We start from the raw sequence: 19,658 nt of genomic DNA, 5'->3' as shown, positions 1-19,658 counted from the left end.
CTTCCTGCGAGTAGTCTCATCATTTGCAAAAGAAGGTCCCTCTCAGGTTGTGCCTCTAGGAACCCCACTAAAACAGAGCCCAGATTCATAGTAAGCCTGAGAACACAAATATTTCAACACCAAGGATGAGAGTCTTAACTTCTCCATTATACTGTCTTCTCTGAATTAAAAGTTATCTTACAGATACATGCTCCAATGCCTAAGTGATGGCATATTTATTCATTTATTCAAAAAAGTATTTACTGAGACTTACTACTTATCGAACAATGTTGTAGACCCGAGAAATTACGCAAGAAGCGTAAGTATGTAAAAAAAAAAATCCGGGATTTTATAATGACATTAATAGTTACTGTTTATTGACAATCTATTACATGCTAAGATACTTTATATATTATATCTAAAACCCAGCACAACACTGCAAAGCTGACATTGTTTTTGCCAACTTTTGTCATAAGGCAATGAAGATCCAGAAAGGTCAAGTGACTTGTCCAAGGTCATGCAGCTAGGAGGTGGTGGAGAGAGGAATCATACAACATACAATCTTCGCTGCCTGCTTTGTTGACCAGAATTTCAGGTGTCTGCTTAACCGTCTCCATCCCCCCAACCCACCCCCACTAGACTTGAGTTAATGGCAAGACAAGATTTTTCCACTTTAATATCCCAGACATGGGGAAATGCTTCACATCATAGGCATCCAGAAGTGCCTGTGGAATCAATAAATGGGGATGAACGGGCAGGACTGGGGAGTAATCTGTTTCCAGAACCGATACTGTGGCCCCTCTTTCCTGCAGGACTCCCATCCACTTCCAGTAAGAGGAGACACCATCTAGCTTTTAGCAGTCATTTTAGTTTAAGTGAGCATCTGCTATGGGCCTGTTCCTAGGGCCTGTCCATTCCCAGCTAACAGTCAAACTTGGCTGAGGCCGATGCAGCTCATGAGTGGAGCCCTGGGCCCCGCACGCTGAGAACCAGTAAGGACAAAAGCAACTGGGGGCAACAGAGTAGCCAGGTAAGGCAAGCAAGATTACGCCAAGTTCTGGGCATACCCTGATGTCTAGAATGAGACTGCACACCCAGGTATGGCCATTTATCAGGAAATGTCAGGTCGAGAAAGGGTCTGTGAAGCAAGCAGACGGCTTTTCCAAAGGTCAGACAAGATAGCATCTGACACAAGCTTCTGTTAGCTGATCTGCCAGTCCCTTATCACTGATTGACATTATCACTTATCCCTGAGCAATATTAATTGCTCAAAGCCATAGCTCTGTGTCTCTCCTGCAGGACGCTTCTCCTGGCCACTGGCGACTGGGTCATGGGCAGACACTTAACCCAAGCTGGGCCAGTCATTTTTCTGTCTCCCGAGAAACTGAACTGATGGCCCCAGAGTCCCGGAGCTGGAAGGTGTGTCGGACGGTCCCGGCATAGGTGCAGAGGGATGGCTGACCGAGTCCTGTCTGGTCCTGGGGTCCCCAGGGCCCTCCTGGTCCCCGCAGTTTCTTGAATTGCTTGCGTATCTTCTCCTTGGATTCTGAGAACTACTATATCCTTCCAACAATTTTCTTTTTTCAACTTAAACTAGAAAGACTGAGTTTCTGTTACATGCAATAAAAAGAGCCTTAACTAAAACATTGCCGGGTAAGGGTGGAGGAGAGACTCCGGTTGCTGCCTTTTATCTGTGTTTATCCTTTCTTCCGTGTATTTCCCCCCTGATTCCTGAGAGAGAAATAGAGGCGGCTTCTGACACTTACAGTCTGGAGGGAGAGGCAGACGTACACAAACCGTTTCCACACGATGTGGTAAGTGCTCTAATAGCTATGATAAGAGTGTCGTGGGAGCAGAAAGGAGGAACCGTCTAACTCTGCTTGGGGCCGGGGTGGGAAGGTTTCGTGCAGAGCGGAGTCTCTGAGGATGAGTGGGAGTTCTGATATACGGATATATTTTCAGGAGGATCAGAAGAGTGTTAACAGCTTTTATATTTCTTAAAAGGATAAGAGATGAAAGAGGAAATAGAGTAGGGTGTAATTTGCTTCTGTCTTTAAGAGGTGTTTTAGCCGAGACAGTCTAGATTTTGCGGAGATAACATTAACTCTGGAATCTCAGCGGCTTTAACGCAACAAGTTCTCGTTCCTTCTCAGGGTGCACACGCAGCCAGGCCACTGGGAGCCGTGCTCCACAGAGACCGTTAGGGTTTTAGGATGGGTTTCAGGAGGCGCTGACATCTTCTCGTTGCACCATCTGGGACAGGAGACCTCCTTGGGCATCAGAACAGTGTCATCATGGCAGATGCTTTGGCCCAGGAATGACACAGGCCACTCTCGCTCCAGCCCAGGATCACGGGGGTCAGACTGCATCATCCTCCAGTGTGCCCTGGAGAAGAGGGCTGGCAGCAGAAGTCTCCCCCCACAGCAGGAGACCATCATTACTCTTCTACCCCGATCTGAGTCTTGGTCCCTGGGCCTGACACTCCGTCTTGCTCATCTGTCCCAAATCCCACTTAGTCTTCTCTTGCTCCGTCAGTGACACCCCTGCCACGTCACAGAAATCGTAGGGATTTCTTGCTACTAAGTAGCAAGGACAGAGGGTAGTGTGGCTTTAAGACCCTTAGGAAACCTTGTGGACTTCAGGAAACCCATCAGCATCAAGGCAGTGGTGCAGCTGGCTTACGTACAACTTAGTCATGAAGTCCTTTCGGAGAAGGATTGGATGGGTAAACCCCGCATCTTCTTCGCACACGTCCCCAGGTCCCTCTCGGGTCCCTTCAGCTCCCAACTTCTCAAGCCACATTCCGTGACAAATCTGAGGATGTTATGAGAAGCAAAAGAAATGAGCCTCCAAATGTCCAAAACCGAGTCCCTTGTCTTCCCTCTCAAAACTCGTCCCACAGCATTCCTCCCCGGCACTAAAGACAGCCCCATCCTTGGACTTGTTCACAGCCACCTCAATTGTTCCCATCCTTCTCCCCGTCACAGCCAGTACATCACGAAACCCCCACCGGTGCAACCTTCGGTGTGTACTCCAAACCCACCTACTCGCCACTTTCATTCTTCTCACCCTGGCCACACGGAGCCACTGTCATCTCAGGACTGTTCCATTAGATTCTTTACTGACCTCCCTGCCTCTGTTCTTGCTTAACTACAGTCTGTTCTCCAAACAGCAGCCATCAGAACCTACTGGGAGGTATGTCGGAGCATGTCATGGGTCTCCGTGTCATTCAGAGCAACAGCCGAAGGACCAACAATAGCCTTCCCACCCCATCTCCTCCATACTGTTTTCCCTCTGTTCTACTAGAGTGTAAGCTCCTAGAGGGTGGGTTCTTTCCCACTTTGATTCACTTGGTATATTCCAACCATCTATTCACTTGATACTTTTCTTGGCACATGGTAAGTGCTCACTAAGTATCTGTGGAATAAATGAATGAAATCTGGTTTCAGAGACATCTGCTCTCAGTGATTCCATATGGTGAACTTTTCTTTAAAAAAAAAAGATTTTATTTATTTATTCATTTGGCAGAGAGAGAGAGAGAGAGAGAGAGGAGGCAGCAGAGAGAGAGGGAGAAGCAGACTCCCCATGGAGCAAGGAGCCCGATGCATCCCAGGACCCCGGGATCATGACCTGAGCCAAAGACAGATGCTTAACTGACTGAGCCACCCAGGGTCCCGTCCATATGGTTAACCTTTCTCATCCCTCACGATCTTGGGATGAGAAAATACCACTCACTAGCACCAGAAAGGTGGCAGAGAATGCCAGAGCACTTCTAATACTCACCCTAAGGAGAACATTGGGTACATTTGTAGGGCATCCCAAAGGGATGAGATAAATTACATGAATCCTACAGACATAAGAGGGGGAAGGTAAAAGAACACTTGGTACAAAGAAGGCAGATCAACACAGGCTAATCCTATACCCAGATAAGAAAATGTGAAGTGTTAGAAAGTTCTAGCAAGAACATCAGTGAGCCAGAGCATCTGAATGTACATCTCTGCCAGAGGCCGAGTTCCTCCTTTTAATATGTCCTCCTTGATGGCCAGTCAGTGCTCACACAGCATCTCACTGGAAACCTAGTCCCACACTTGGCCATTCTGCTCCAGATGCTGCCTCCAGCCTGCATCCCTGAATAGGACTACGTTCATGTGGGGAAACGCAATATGGCAGATTGGGGTGGTAGAAAGAGCTTCAAAGTCAGACAAATCCGAATAGAGATCCTGAGTCTCAGATCCTTCATCTTCAAAATGTGGGTAATAGTGTATGCACATCTACTATGGAGTTATTAAAAAGAGGATTGAAAGACACAGTGGGTGGTAAGACTCTGCACAGTACCTGGCATGGAGTCAGTACTCAGTCACTGCCTGATCCTATTTTATGTTCTGATCGGTAAGGACACTCCCATTTCCTACAGGCCCCTCAACCCTGATTACTCATCCAGTCTATCACCTGTTGTCTAATGATGCCACTGACCCCAATCTGCCCCCCAGTCCTGATGGCTGAGTCTGTCTACCAAGGAATTAGTCTATTACCAGAGCACAGCTCAAGATATGAAGTTGCTTCTACCACTGGAAAAGGAAGAATGTCTCTGGAGTCTTGGGTGGAGAAATTAGTTTTAGTAAAAATCTATTAGTGTGAATCTCCTGAAGGACCAAGTCTGATTCTACATGACTAGAGTTCAATTATGCTTGACCAAAACATAACAAATGTTTTAAGCTGCCAAACTTAATAAAAAATCCTCTGAATACCAAATATTTCCCTAAGGAAGAGACTGGAGAATGAATATATCATATTGAAGGTGGAAAAGGACTAAGTGTGATAACAAAGACAGAAACTACAAATTAAAAGACTGGTATATTTCAAAGAAAAACTTCTTAATGTGTTCCAAAACTTATTTTTAAAAGACAGAATTTTCAAAACTGGTATGAGTCATTTGCATGTAATATATAAAGAGCTCTGACAAATCAATAAGATAAAGATCTACCCACTAGAAAAATGGGTAATGTAAATGAAATATAAATTTATAAAGGACACAGAAATGACTAATTTAAAAAATTCTACACCACGCAAAAGCAAGTAGATGCAAATAATAACAAGAAGATACAATTCCCAGCTGTTGAATCATCAAAGATAAACCAGAAAAATACCACCTAGTATTGGCAAGTTAACATTCCCATATACTACATTTTTAGGACTGTAAATATTTTTCCAGTAATAAAAACTATAATATTAAAAAATAATAATAATAAATAAAAATAAAACTATAATACTGTGCATATGCTTTAACCCATCAGTAATCACAAATGGGCACAAATACTTGGCTATTCAAATTCTTAATCAAAGCACTGATTACATTAGCAAAAAAAAATCCAGAAAGGTAAGGCCAAAAGGAAGTTGATTCTCTAAGCTATAGCACCTTTGAACAACAGAAGATGATTTAGTCATTAAAAACTAAAATGAGGGCACCAGGGGCTCAGTCTGTTGAGTGTCCTATTCTTGATTTTGGTCATGATCTCAGGGCCATGCGATAGAGCCCCATGTCAGGCTCCATGCTCAGCACAGAGTCTGCTTGTCCCTCTCCCTCTGCTCTCCCCCGACTTGTGCTCTCCCTCGCAAATAAATAAATAAATAAAATCTTTTAAAAAATTGAAATGGGAGAGGAAAAGTCCCTGCAATGGAACATCCAGCCATTCAGCTATGTCCACTCACCCAAAACCACGTACTAACTACATACTCCTTATACTTAGTGCCACTGATGTCAAGATAAGTAAAACAAAGTCCCTACCATCATGGGACACACATTTTATTAAGGGATACATTTAGTGAATGACACAAAAGAGCTGTGAACTGAGCGTGGCTCTACTCTCCTCCTTTCCCCCTCAAGAACATCTGTTCTGGCCAGCGGTCCAGATTTGGGAGAACCAACAGCAGCACTTTGCGGTTCTGCACCATAAGTAAAGTGACCAGAGGCAGAGGTGGGATCAGACTGAGAAGGAATTGAGCTGTTGAACCTCCAAACGTGAAGGGAGTGTGCATTAGTTCTCTAGCACTACATAACAAACAATACTACCACACACTTAGCAGCTTAAAACAACTCACATTTGTTCCTTCACAGTTTCTGTGGCTGAGGGGCTGGGGCATGGCTTAGCTGGATCTTCTGCTTCAGGGTCCCACACGGCTGCAACAGGCCTTGTCAGCCAGGTCTAAGATTTTATGTGAAGGCTCAACTCGGGCAGAGCCAGCTCCTAAGCTCACGGGGCTATTGGGAGGATTCAGGTCCTTATGGGCTGATGGGCTGTCAGACTGATGGCCTCCGGTTCTTACTGGCTGGTGGCCAGCAGGTGCTCTCAGATCCTTGCACTTGATCTACCCCACCCCCACCCCCACACCAGCATGGCCACTGGCTTCATCAGAGACAGCAAAGGAGGACAGTCTGTTACCAAACAGATACTACAGTCTTATGTAATGTGACATCCTGTCACCTTTGCTGTATTCTGTTGGTAAGTCACGGGTTCTGCCTACACTCAAGCAGAGATTGCACAATGACACAAGTATTAGGAGGCAGGGATAATTTGGGACCATCTTAGTGTCTGTCTACAAGACAAGACTGGGTACAAGAAAGAAACATCAGGTCACTGAAGTTGAGCCACAGGGGCAGCTAAATCAGCAAAGTAGTGTGGGTTACAATAAAGGAACTCTCCCAACTGAGCCCAATGGAATGGTCTTGGCCTCACCTGACTACCAAATGATCCCCAAATTTGTAAAATGGTCCGTTCGGTGGCTCTTTCTAAGACTGAATGTGTTCTATCTGGGGCAGGAAGCTCAAACTCAAATACCCACAAAAGCCAGGCAGATAACGCAAGATATACGGCTGAAAGGGTAATAGGGAAAGGTGAGGACTGTGGCAAATGAGCCCTCACAGCCCTCTGCAAAATGGCAAGCACTATGCAGCCCAAGGGGATCCTCACTGTGTAGGAACGCAGGCCTGCTCCTGCCAGAGTTTGTTATTTTACAAAGAAGCCCCCAAACCACATCTGTACATGAAACTTCCCCAAATTTAAAATTATTTGTGGATTAAACAAAACACATCTGCTAGTCAGGGCCAGCCCCAAGACCCCAATTTTAGCCCTGGACCTGGCCCCTCTGTGCCTCTTGCAGGGACACCGAGCAAGACCATTTGCTGGACTGCAAGCTGACATTTTCCACTTTGCTCGCTCCTGGCTGTTACTAACTCGTGCTCCTCTTGTTTGAGCTTCTGACTGTGTGAACTCCTCACATTCAAAGTCGTCCAGCTTGCTGATTAGCTTTAAAATTCAGGAGCTTTAAAGCCTCCAAATTTGGAGGTAAGCGGACTCTCATTAAGAAGTCATTTGATAAAAATTAATCCCTCCAGGAATATCTTGGACTCAGAAGAAAGCCCAGGCTCTCTCATTAGCTGGTCGTAACTACTTGGTCCACCTTGGAGGCCCCTAACCCTCCCTGGGTTTGACTCCAAGCCTCCAAACAGCTGCCTGAGAGGCTGGGGATCAGAGGCCAGCGATCTAAAGTCACAGGAAAAGATGCCACAGAACCTGGAACTTGGAACTCCAGCCAGCCCCCAGCCCCCTGCCCCGAGTCCGATTCCTCGGATGTAATCATTTCCACTTGAGCCAGAGAACGAAGGGACAGATTTTCATCTTACTGAGTAGATTTCAGAGCTTACCACGCCTAATCCCGGCAGATCTGTCACTGACCCAGCAAAGAGAGTAACTAAATGAACGTGCAGTGTCGCCCAGAGGGGCTTCTTGGAGGACAGAGCTTCAGAGGAAGCATCCCTCTGGGCTCCCCTCTTGGGGTGGCAGCGGTGCGTTCCTGGAGGCCTGTGAACCCATCCAGAATAGGCCCCCACTTTAATCTCCAACTAACCCAGTTACAAAAGCCTTTATATAAGTCAGTGGTTGTTTTTGTTTTTTTTAATATTTTATTTATTTGACAGAGAGAAATCACAAGTAGGCAGAGAGGCAGGCAGAGAGAGAGGAGGAAGCAGGCTCCCCGCAGAGCAGAGAGCCCGATGTGGGGCTCGATCCCAGGACCCTGGGATCATGACCTGAGCCGAAGGCAGAGGCTTTAACCCACTGAGCCACCCAGGCGCCCCTCAGTGGTTGTTTTTAAGCAAGGTGGTTATATTCTTTTCTAAACGTCTCCATTTTGGTGCTTTGAAAACATAACGCGCACAGACAGGGTTTGAAAACATGCGAACAGAACAAAGGGACTCCTGTGCAACGTCAGCCCTCCCCCCCCCCAACCTCTGTGTCCCCTTTCCTCACCCCACAGCAATCGCTGATGTAAGTTTCTTGGGGAAGAAAGATGGCTGTTCTTAAATTTTCTAATTTGGTCTCAAAAACAGCCTAAGGCCAAAGAGAGGCCACAGTAATGTAATTAAAATGAGTGATGGGGTTATATACCTAAACATGCCATGGGGGGAAAAAATCACAGACACAAACTCACACCTACAAGAGAAAAGTGTGTGTGTGTGTGTGTGTGTGTGTGTCCCCGAAAGTGTGGGTGGAGAGAGTGGGTGGAGGGTGTGTGGAGGATGTATGTGGAGGTATAATGTCTGTGTACTTGTGTGTGGATAATGTGTGGGTGTGTGTGCGCGTGCATGCTGGTCCCCCATCTCTCTGCAAACTTCAGTCAATTCCATAAACATTTATTGTGTGCTATGTGCCAGGCCCTGTTCCCAGTGCTGTGGGTTATACCAAGATAAATCATACAAGGTCCCTGGCTTTGGGGAGCTTACAATAAGAATAACTCACATTTGATTGGCCCCTTTCCCTTTACAGGGGAATTTTCAGGCAGAGTTATGTCATAACTCAGGCTGGCCGCAGCCCAAGGCATGATGGAACCTGAGCAGCGGGGGCTGGCGGGAGGGGAAGCTATCATGGGGGATGGGGAAACGGAACAGCAGCAGGGTCTGGGTCTCCAAGAGCTGCTGATGGCCGCTGGGGCTCGGGCTGGAGGCTGCGGCCCCTCAGAGAGGTGCAGGGAGGTGCCACATCAAAAAAGCAGGGTGCCGGCTGCTTTGGCCTCTAGTTCTGTCATCAGACAGCCCTGCTTCAAAGCCCAGCTCTGTCACTAATTACAAGCGTGATCCTGGGCAAATCACTTAACCTCCGTGCCCCTCAGTCTCTTCAACAGAGACAAATGATAATTCTTCCTCCTACAGCTGATACAGGGATCAGTGAGATAAGGCAAGTAAATGTGGGCACAGTGTTACAAAGTAAATGCTCAGCAAAGGGTGGCCTCACTGCTGTTATTATACTATTATTATTCAGTAGTGTGGAACTCTGAGTCTCTCTGGTTTAGTATGAGGAGGATCCCTGGCTAAGAGAGATGTCTGATCAAGAGCCTGTGGAGGCATCCTCCTGGATTTCCCTTTGCATCGGAGCCCCTCTGATTCTGGCTCTCACTGCTTTTCCTTTTAAACACCAGTCCCAGCATGGCCTCAGGAAAACAGAGCAGAATTTTCAAAAAGTCTGGGCTCAGTTTTAAGGGAAATCAGCACACCACATTAGAATCTGACTCTACCCCATCTAGCCAGCTCACCAAGACTTTTGGGCCAATCTCTTTCCAACAGAATGCCAAGGAAAGAGGCAAAAGTCAATCCCTCACTTCCTGGATCTGTATCTGATAGGTACCAAAGTTTTGAAAGCATTTACTAGGCATTCTGAGTTAGTTCAGGAAAACATCCCAGAGAAAGCAATACTTGGGTAGAGACCTGAAGAATGAGTTGGATTGTGTGGATCAGAGGTGAGAGGAGAAGTCAGGAATGCAAAGAGAACATCCCAGGCAGAGGGGACAGCATATGCAAAGGTCCTGGGACAGAAAGGCATGTGGTGAATTTGAGAGGGCTAAAAGAAAAATCAGTGCACCTGAAAAGTAAACAACAAAGAAAACAAAGAACAAGACTACAGAGGTAAGTAATAGCCCAATTGCAAACAATGTTGTGGCCATGTGAAGGAACACTTGTTAGAATATATAGGAAACTATATTATAAAGAATCAATAATTAAAATATTAATGGAGCTGTAATGGAGCTAAGATACAGAAATGAATGGAACTGAATAAAATTTTCAGGAATTCATATAAATATACAAAAGGCAATGTGTAGCATGTGATAAAATGGGCATTCTTCCTCAGAAGGCTTACTCAATAAATGATATTAAGACATGTGATAACCATTTAGAAAAATGCATAATAGGGCGCCTCGGTGGCTCAGTGGATTAAGCCGCTGCCTTCGGCTCAGGTCATGATCTCAGGGTCCTGGGATCGAGTCCCGCATCAGACTCTCTGCTCAGCAGAGAGCCTCCTCCCCCTCCTCTCTGCCTGCCTCTCTGCCTACTTGTGATCTATCTCTCTGTGTCAAAAAATAAATAAAATCTTAAAAAAAAAAAAGAAAAGAAAAATGCATAATATCCCTACCTCACATCATACACCAAAATGAATTCTAGGTGGTTTTCAAAGTTGTATATAAAAGAGAAACCACAAAGCCACTTGAAAACATTTTAGATGAATTTTAGAATTTGTGACAGGGAAAGACTTCCTAAGCATGACACAAAGGCAGAAAACATAAAGCAAAAGGCTGATGAATTTTATTACAGAAAGAAAAAGTAAACACTTAACTATGTCAAAATCCACCATAAATAAAAACTGAAGGGCAGATGGTACACAGCCCAGCCAAATACATCTGCTAAATATGAAAATATCCTTAATATTGAAAAAAGTCCTTCAACTCCAGCAGAGAAGATGAATATCCCAACAGCACCTGAAAATACCACTCACAACAGAAAAACTGCAAACTCACTGAAACGCATCAAAAGCCCGTTTCACATCAGTAGGAATCAAAGAAGTACAAATTAAGACCATAACCAAATGTCACCTTTCTCCAATGCAATTGTTACAAACTAATGGGAATTATGTGCTGGCTGGGATGCAGGGATGAGGCATAATCATTTATGGCAGGCAGAAATATAAGTAGACTCACTGATCCTACAGTTCCACTATTTCTAAGACTTTACCCTCAGAGGATGATGGATGTATACGAAGTTATAGTTCAATAATGATATTCTTCATAGTGCTTTTCAACATGGTGAAAAATAAGTAAGGGCTACACTGTTGGGAGAAGTTGGCTACATACAAAATGTTTTTTTCTTTAAAAAAGGTGAGAGCAAATATAACAAAATATTAACAGTTGTTAATTGTACATGGTGGGAGTGTAGGCGTCTATTATGTTATTCTTTGTACTTTTCTGTAGCTCTAAATTCTTTCCAGATTGTGGTCAAATATGTTGTTAGTGGAGAATAATTGTTGGCATGGGGAAATAGTCAAAATATATTTTTAACAAAAATAAACACAGATTACAAGGGATGCAGGGGAAAACAACTAGTATGCCAAGTTATTCATGTATGAATAGCTACATAATTTTTATTTTCTTCTTTGTGCTTTTCTGTATTCTCTAGAGTGAACACATTATTTCCTTTGAAACATGCTAAAATCAGTATCTAAACATACTTCGAAGGCATGTCTTACTTCCCATGCTTTATGACTATATACGTACATCAAATTCTTTTTTAAAGCTGCAAAGGTAAGAAGAGCCCAGCACAGCGATGCCTGGAGGCTCGGTCGGTTAAGCAGCTGCCTTTCACTAAGGTCATAATCCCAGGGTCCTAGGATAGATCCCCAGCTCAGGCTCCCTGCTTAGCAGGGAGTCTGGCCCCGCCCCCTGCTTGTGTGCCTGGGTGTGCTCTCTCTCAGATAAATAAATAAAAATCTTAAAAACAAAACAAAACCACCAGCCAGTACATGTCACTTTGGGTGTCACATTGAATTTCTTGATGTAAAAAGGTAGAAACAAAGTGAATGGGATTCAGATTTCTTAAATTTCCTTCCAGAAAGTTCTGGTGTTTTTATCCATTCAATAAACAGTCACGAGCACCACGTTCATCAGGATTCTTGGGTTACATGTGGTGGAGTCCCAAATCAAAATGACTAAAGTTTTGTTTTTTGTGTGTTTTTTTTTTTTTTTTTTTTGAAGAAATGCTTTGTTCACAAAGCTGGTGTTCTAGGGGTTGGTGGGTTAGGCTCTGCTGGGTCCCGAGTAATTTCTCTGCTTCTCAGGTCTCCTCTGTGTTGAATCCATGCTCAGGTAGACTCTTCCCCAGATGGCAGAAACTTTTATTTATTTAAGATTTTATTTATTTGAGAGAGCGAGCGCACAGGCAGGGGAAGGTGAGAGGGAGAAGCAGACTCCTCATTGAGGAGGGAGACAGATGTGGGGCTTGACGCCCAGCTCTAGGGGAGTCTCGAGGCAGGGCTCAATTCCACGACTCTGGAATCATGACCTGAGCTGAAGGCAGATGCTCGCTTAACCGACTGAGCCACCCAGGCGCCCGGGTGGTAGACTTTTACTTTACATTCTCTCTCATTACACTGTATCCTTATAACAGTCCAAAGAGAGGGTGTCTCCGCCCCCGTGGCTCCAGGCAAAGTCCAAGGCGTGGCTCTCATTAGCTCCACACACAGGTGTTTATGTCTGAACCAATCAACATGATCAAGAAAAGCAAACTGATTGGCCAGGCCTGGGTCACATGTTCACCATGTAATTTGAGGGAGATCAGCCCCTACACCAAGAAACTTGAGAAAGGGGGAAGAGCGGCTTCCCCAGGGAAAATGCAGGATGCAGTCATAGGAACAAGGACAGCTGATGCTACTCAGGCAAAAACCACTGTCTCCTTCTTCAAGGACATGCGCACCTTCTAAACAACTCCATGAGTGGGCAGCTGCTTGCCATGAGTTGCCTCATTGGCTACAATGCAATGCCCTGGAGGATCTGAAGTGCCTTCACATTTTCTTAAAAGACTCTTCAGAAGGAAAGGTGGCTGGGACCTGCAGCCCTGGTTTATCTTCCCCGATTCCCTTTCAAACTGCTCACTTCCCAGTACTCCCTTCTCTCCTCCCTTGATTTATGCTGTCCAAAGCACTCTCCGTTTTACTTTGTTTGGTACCTATCTTTTGTCACTAGGAGGTAAGCTTCTCGAGGGCAATGCTCCGCCTCATTCATTACTGTATCTCCAATGCCTAGAACAGTGCCTGGCACCCAGCAGGTGCTAATAAGTATTTCTTGGCTGTATGGATGGATGGATGGATGGATGGATGGATGGATATATAAAGGATAGATAAACGGATGGAAGAATGCAAGGATGCAAGGTTAATGGACAGATGGATAGATGGATGTGTGGATGGATGAAAGCATGAATTAATAAATCTATCAAAAGAAACATGCTTCCCTTTAAAGCTCTGCTCCAACCTCAATACTCCCACCCTATCCTGTAGCAGAGCTAAAGTAGCTGGGATATTCAAATAGTTAAATGCTGAGAGAGAACAAAAGAGAAGCAAACACAGAGAAAAATGAAAAGAAAAACATCACAGCTAACCAAGCAAATTTTTTCATCCTGCCACACTGACCTTGATTCCAGAATTCTAAAGCCTTGTCCAATTTCACATGCTGTCTTGACACCGTGCTCCAGCCCCCAAAGGCTGGTGTAACTTGGCTTCTCCTTTTGGTAGGTCCCATGCCCCCACCAGGAGCTTCCTGCTAGACATTCTCGCTGTGCCTAACCAAAGAGCCTGAGCCCAGCCCTGAGCGGCACTCCCAGCTCTCTCTCAAGTTTCATGTTCTGGTCTGCAACACACACCTCTTTCCTGAGCAAGCAGCACCAGAAAAACCTTATAACTAGACGCCCAGCTCCTACAGAAAGGGAGGAGCTTTGTCTCCCACCAAACCTCAACACTGTAACAATGCCTTATTCAATACAACAGCCATATTCATACAAAGCACCTACGCAGAGAGGAAGGCAGGCTGGGGAATTGTTCCCTTACAGCATCAAAGGTTCAGATCTACAGAATTCAAGGTCAGTCCATGTTTACTGACCTTCTCTGTTCATAAGCGTTTCTTCTGTTCCCTGATGCAGAAGGCAGAGAACAGCAGGAAGAGGATCCTAAGGGCCCTCGGGAATGTGTTGGGAAAGCAACTCCAGGAACAAACGGAACGTTCTCCTTATTTTGGCAAGTGGTGTGTGGAGTTGTTATGTTTGACCATTTGGGGGCGCTCGCTGCGTGCAGGCACTGAGTTAGTCACTTCACATACTTGAAGTCACTGAATCCCCATGACAACCTACTATGACCCCCATCTAATAGCCAAATCAGGGAGGTTACGCGATCTGCCCGAAGTCGGCTGGTTAGTTAGTGGCAGGGACAAGATTTGAACCCAGGTCCTCTGACTCCAGCTCCCACACTCCTGACCACCACACCAAACACACTTCTTATGACTATCAGTTACACATTAAAGGAAATGCATTCTTATTTTTGTCGTCTCAGACTAGTGACTGAGGCGACTGCAGGGTGACAGCTGAGCTCTGTCTGCAGCCCACATTTCCTCACCACGACCGTCTGGGCATCAATTTCTCACCCGTGTACAGGTCTCTGGACATCACCATTGCATGGGGCATGGCCTGATGCCTCCATCCCTAACCTTATCTATGAAGAGATCAGATGCAGATCCTAGAAAGACGCAACTGTAGAATTTATCATGGGACCCCGCCCCCTCTCCAGAGCTGCCACCCTCCTTGCTAGCAATGTTGACTTACAGGTAATGGAGCGTTTCTGTATCAGAGACACAGGACTGATACTCGCTATAAAGCACTTAACCCCCACAAGAGGCCCCAGTTAATCAGTTCTGGAAAATCAGTGAATGCTGTATTAGTCAGCTTGGGCTACCACAACAAAATACCACAGACGGGGATGGCTTTAAGGAAAAGACATTTCTCACAGTTCCGGAGGTGGAAGTCTAAGATAACGGGTGCGCATGTGGCTGGGGTTCTGGTGGGAGCTCCCTTCCTGGCTTGCAGACAGTCACTGCCTCACTGATTCCTCCTACGGGGGAGAGGGGTAGTGAGGGTATTGGGGCAGGGGAGTGCAAGGTCTCTTTACTTCCTTCTCTTCTTGTAAGGGCTCTAATCCCATCATGAGGCCCCCATCCTCCTGACCTCATCTGAACCTAATAACCTCTTAAAGACCCCACCTCCAAACACCATCATTCTGGGAGGCAGGGCTTCAACATACAAACTTGAGGAGAGGAGACACAATTCTGTCCACAGCACACTCCAACATGGAAGAGAAATTCATTCCTGAAACCCCATCAATAGAATTAATACAAGCCAGTAGAATAACAGCGAAGGCAATATACTCCTGGTTCCGTAAGAAGGTAGTAATGATACATGGTTTTCTTTATGAGGGGCTTGAACTCACCACCCTGAGATCAAGACCTGAGCTGAGATCAAGAGTCCAGCACTTAATCAACTGAGCCACCCAGGAGCCCCCTAGAGGTAGTAATATTATCAACAGCTAACACTGAGCCCTTACCCAGTGTCGGGAAATATTTAAAACGTTTTACATCCATCATCTTAAAATACTGCGGTGAGGTAGATACTACTACACACCCATTTTACGGAGGAGGAGAATGGAGTCACAGAGAGGTGGGGTGAAATTTACCCACGCTCCTATGGCTAGCCAGAACACTGACACAGGGAGAGGTGCACCAAAGTGTCGTCCTGATTGTTACTGGGCAAGTTTCCTGAAGTACCTGGGGCTCAGTCTCCTTACCTGTCAGATACCCAGTAGTATTGACTCCACAGGGTCACTATAAACACTTAATGAAACAGAACGTGTAAGCTCTTCCTGCTGCACGTAGCACATAATGAGAGCGCAGCACAATTAGCTAGGAATACGACTAGTACCATGCCTTCAGAGAGGCTCTCTGCAACCATCCAGAGAAGTGCCTGGTCACATGCCTGACCACTCTGTCCAAAGGGAAGCTACATTGGCAAAGCTACTGGAGTCCCCAGGCCCCACGTTCGGCACCATGTAGGTGCTCAGTAAACATCTGTGTTTGAATGAATAAATGAAGGAATAAATGGCCCAAGTAACCTCCAGCTCCAATGACTGAGTCTGCTCTCATCCTACTGGAATGCACATTGATTTGTTCTGGATTTCTTGATAATTAATCTCTTGACAAAATTTAAGACCTGTTAATTACCCCTGATTAATTAGGGTGAACTTTTTAATTGCTTCCCTAAGCTGAAATACACTGTCAATAGACCCCATAATTAGTGACCCAGTAATCAGTTTTAAACCAATTATCCCAGGGTAACAAGTGGAACTAGGCAAGAAGCACCCTAGGGGCTTGGGCCAATTTCAGTGGAACTCAGAATAATACAAATTGGCACTCATGTGGGTGAAGAATGCATGTTCAGTGTAATTGGAAATACGGATATTCATATTCTCTTGGGTGTTTCATTTGTCTGGCTTTTCACTGATGTATTATTTGAAAACAATAAAATAGGTGTACTCCCCACCCACCCAATCAAAGGTCTAGAGCAGCTTGGAGTTGCCTGACTGCCTTTGGGTACAACTAGGACCACTGCATCAGGTTGTACAGGTTGTGTACTGCACAACTCCAGGGTGCCATTCACACTGTGGTCTATGTGGATAGCACCCCTAAAGGTTGTGGAGGGTATAACCTGGGCACAATAACGAGGGGGTCATATGGTGCAAAGCATAGGGGCCTAATCATGAAGAATTCCTCCAAAGGTAGTGATGGGCTTGGAAGTGCTCTGAGCCTTCTCGAAATGGGGAAATGCAAGTGGCAGGCACCTCTCGTGGTCTGCCTAGTGCAATGGAGTAGTATCACCCACACATTTAATTTCTGAAAATCTAACTCGTTGGATTAAAAAAAAAATTAAAAAGAACCAGTAACCTTAAACAGTATAAGCGATCTTTCCTGCCACCCCATTCAGGAAGTGCACACCCCAGAGCAAGACCGAAACGGGGCCTTGAATCTGCTGCTCCTTGTGTGCCTCCGATGAAGAGTACCTCACTGTGTGCAGTATTTAAAGAAACAGAATCCTCAAGCCAGCCATTCACATGATGCCCACTGAAGAAATAGAGGTGTCTCCCCATAGTGGAGGAAAACTGTCTGGGCTGGTCTTTTTAAAAAATGGTACAACAGCCTCCAACATGGCACTTTCCTAAGTGACTTCAAGAATAATTCTGACAAAGTGAGATTTTTCTCCTTTTCTGACTCCTTGAGAACCTAATGTCCTTAAGCTGAGGCAGCATTCTCGTCTGAAAAAGTGGGGTGCTAGTCATCTGATGGGGAGCTCTTCTCAATGTGTAAGACTCCCGGTAGACCAGTTGTTTCTCAAGATACAGCTGGGACCAAATGCACAAGAACTGCTTTGAATGCTTGGTTTTTTTGTTTTTGTTTTTTAAATTAAATTAAAAATTGTTTAAGATTTTATTTCTTTGAGAGAGAGAAATCCCAAGTGGTGGGGAAGGGGCAGAGGGAGAGAGAGGCAGGCTCTGCACTGAGCAGGGAGCCCGAAGCAGGGCTCGATCCCAGGACCCTCAGTCATGACCTGAGCTGAAGACAGACACTTAACCAACTGAGCCAGGAGGCTTGTTTTTGAAAATGCCGATTCCTGGGCCCCACTCCAGGCCTACTCTGTCAGAGGATCGAGGCACGTGGCCGCGGAGGCTGCACTGTAACGAACCGCACGTGCTTCAGATGGACTCCCGGTACCCGTGTCAGCGCCACGTCCTCGTGCCCCGCACGTGGTGGGTGTTCAGCAGGTATTAGCTGACTGAGTGAGAACAAGCCTCTGGCCCTTTGTCCTGACTTACCAATCCACAGGACAGGACAGCAGTGAAGGTATCAGCCAGGTTGGGTCTTGAAGAAGAGGAGGAAGAGATCGACCTCTTCCCCCTTCTCGGGACTTCTTCAGGACCAAGGCCGAGGACTTGCCTCAGGACAGCCTCCAGTCCAGCCTGTTCCCTGCCACCTGCGTCATGTCCTCACGGAAGCCATTAGCCATTCATTTAGTGCCTAATCCTCTAATCCAACTGCTTGTTGATTTGCCAAGTGAAACATATGCAGAAACACAAGCCACTTGTTCCCAGAGTTATTTCCAGCTGGTGGGAAGGAGGCAGCTGGGGAAGAGGCTTTCGGTTTAGTTCTCTGAGCCAGAATGATCCTGGGATGTGGTTCCCCCGCTCAGACCCTTCTGATGTGAGGGTTTCACCCTTCTGATGTGAGGGTTCCTCTAAGAGCCGTTCCCAAAAAGAGCAGGACGTCTTAACAGTCCTGGGGGGCCTGGGTGCTGAGGAGACAGCCGGATGCTTCCAGCCTGAGAACGAAAGCAGACAGCTACACTCCGCCCACGCAGCTCATTCACACCGCAGGTACTGACGGAGCCTGTGCGTGCCAGGCGCTGCTGGAAGTGCTCGGGACACACCAAGCAACAAGGCAGAGTCCGGTCCCTGTCTGTGTGGAGCTGCCAGCAAGCCTCCTGCACTCCCAGTTCTCTGTCCCTTAAGCAGAGGACGGCCCCTCCTCGGGGGCTGAGCTGCCCACCCCAGCCAAGTTCCCGGGCAGCAGTGCTCTGGACTGTGGCCCGCAATGTGTTCTCCAGCCTCTCTTCCTCCTTAGTCAACGTGCGGGTGGGCTAGTGACCTGACACTGCAGAAGGCAACTCGGTGAGTTTGGACCGCACCCAACAGAAGCCTGACCCAAAGAAGCCTTAGAAATCCTCCAGCATCTGCCGTTTCCACTGCCTATGCCTGATGTCCCCATTTGTCCCTCCAGATCACCCCTCACCGCTCCCCTCCTCCCTCCCCCAGAGGATGAGCTGTCGGCACTGTATCCGCGAGCTTCCATGTCCTGCCACATGGCTTTGGCCAGGGGGCAGCGCCAGGAGCAGGAAGGCAGGACACTTGTTCCTCTGGCTCCCTCTCTGCGAGGCAAGCTCGGTCTGCTCCGTCCCTCAGTGGAAGGTACCTCTCCAAGAGCCTTGCCTTGTGCAGCTCTCCCTCCTCTGGTCCCTGCAGGCTGTGGATGGCGACAGCCCCACCCCTGCCAGCCCCCTGGTCTGCACTCCTCTTGAGGCTCCCCACACCCCACCCGTACTTTTGCAATCTGTTTCTTTCTTTTAAAAAATCTCAAACTGTACCCATTTGAATGTGCCATCTCTTTTCTGAATGGGCCCCGACAAGCCCCCTCTCCTCACACTTTTCTCAAGGACTCTCTGTGAAGACTCTAACATCAAGGTTGCAAACCAGTGTCTCAGGTCGTACGGGGCTCAGAAATAGGCCTGCCTACTTGGTAGTTGGGAAGCAGGGCATGAGTAGATTTCTTTGTAGAAATCAAGACCGTTCCTACTTTTTAATACTGAATCCCCTGCCTACTTCACTCATTTTTGTTACCTTCCAGACTCGAGTAAGCATTTGTTGGCTTTGAAATACAGCTTTAGCTAAATCTGTCTTAAGGGCATCAAGCAAGAACTCAGAATGAAAGAGAAATGAGTAAGGACTAGATTAGGCTAAGGTGGGCTACGTGGATTTTAGAACAAGTGCATGTAATACTCCCCAGCTTCTCATTCTCCCTCCCCTGAGCTGTAGTTTCCTGGAACCTGGACTCCAAGAAAAGAGGCCAATTCTAGATAAGTTAGAGTTTACAGGAGAAAAATGAAGATTGATAAAAAACTGATGTGGCCTCACATTATATGCAGACCTTCATTTATGTCACCT

At 46.3% G+C, this 19,658-nt stretch overlaps 1 long non-coding RNA gene across 1 annotated transcript in view; it reads right to left on the bottom strand.

The window, feature by feature from the left end:
• Positions 1 to 379: 379 nt before the first annotated feature.
• LOC123933957 overlaps positions 380 to 19,658 on the bottom strand; it is a 129,885-nt gene continuing 110,606 nt past the window's right edge. Inside the window, exon 5 of the long non-coding RNA XR_006816713.1 lies at positions 380 to 2,793. This is a non-coding gene — a long non-coding RNA (uncharacterized LOC123933957). The remainder of the gene's footprint in view (positions 2,794 to 19,658) is intronic.

This window comes from Meles meles, chromosome 21, assembly GCF_922984935.1.
Source record: "Meles meles chromosome 21, mMelMel3.1 paternal haplotype, whole genome shotgun sequence".
NCBI classification, from domain to species: Eukaryota; Metazoa; Chordata; class Mammalia; order Carnivora; family Mustelidae; genus Meles; species Meles meles.
Note: the sequence above shows the minus strand (reverse complement) of the source record. Positions and strands in the feature narration are given on the sequence as shown.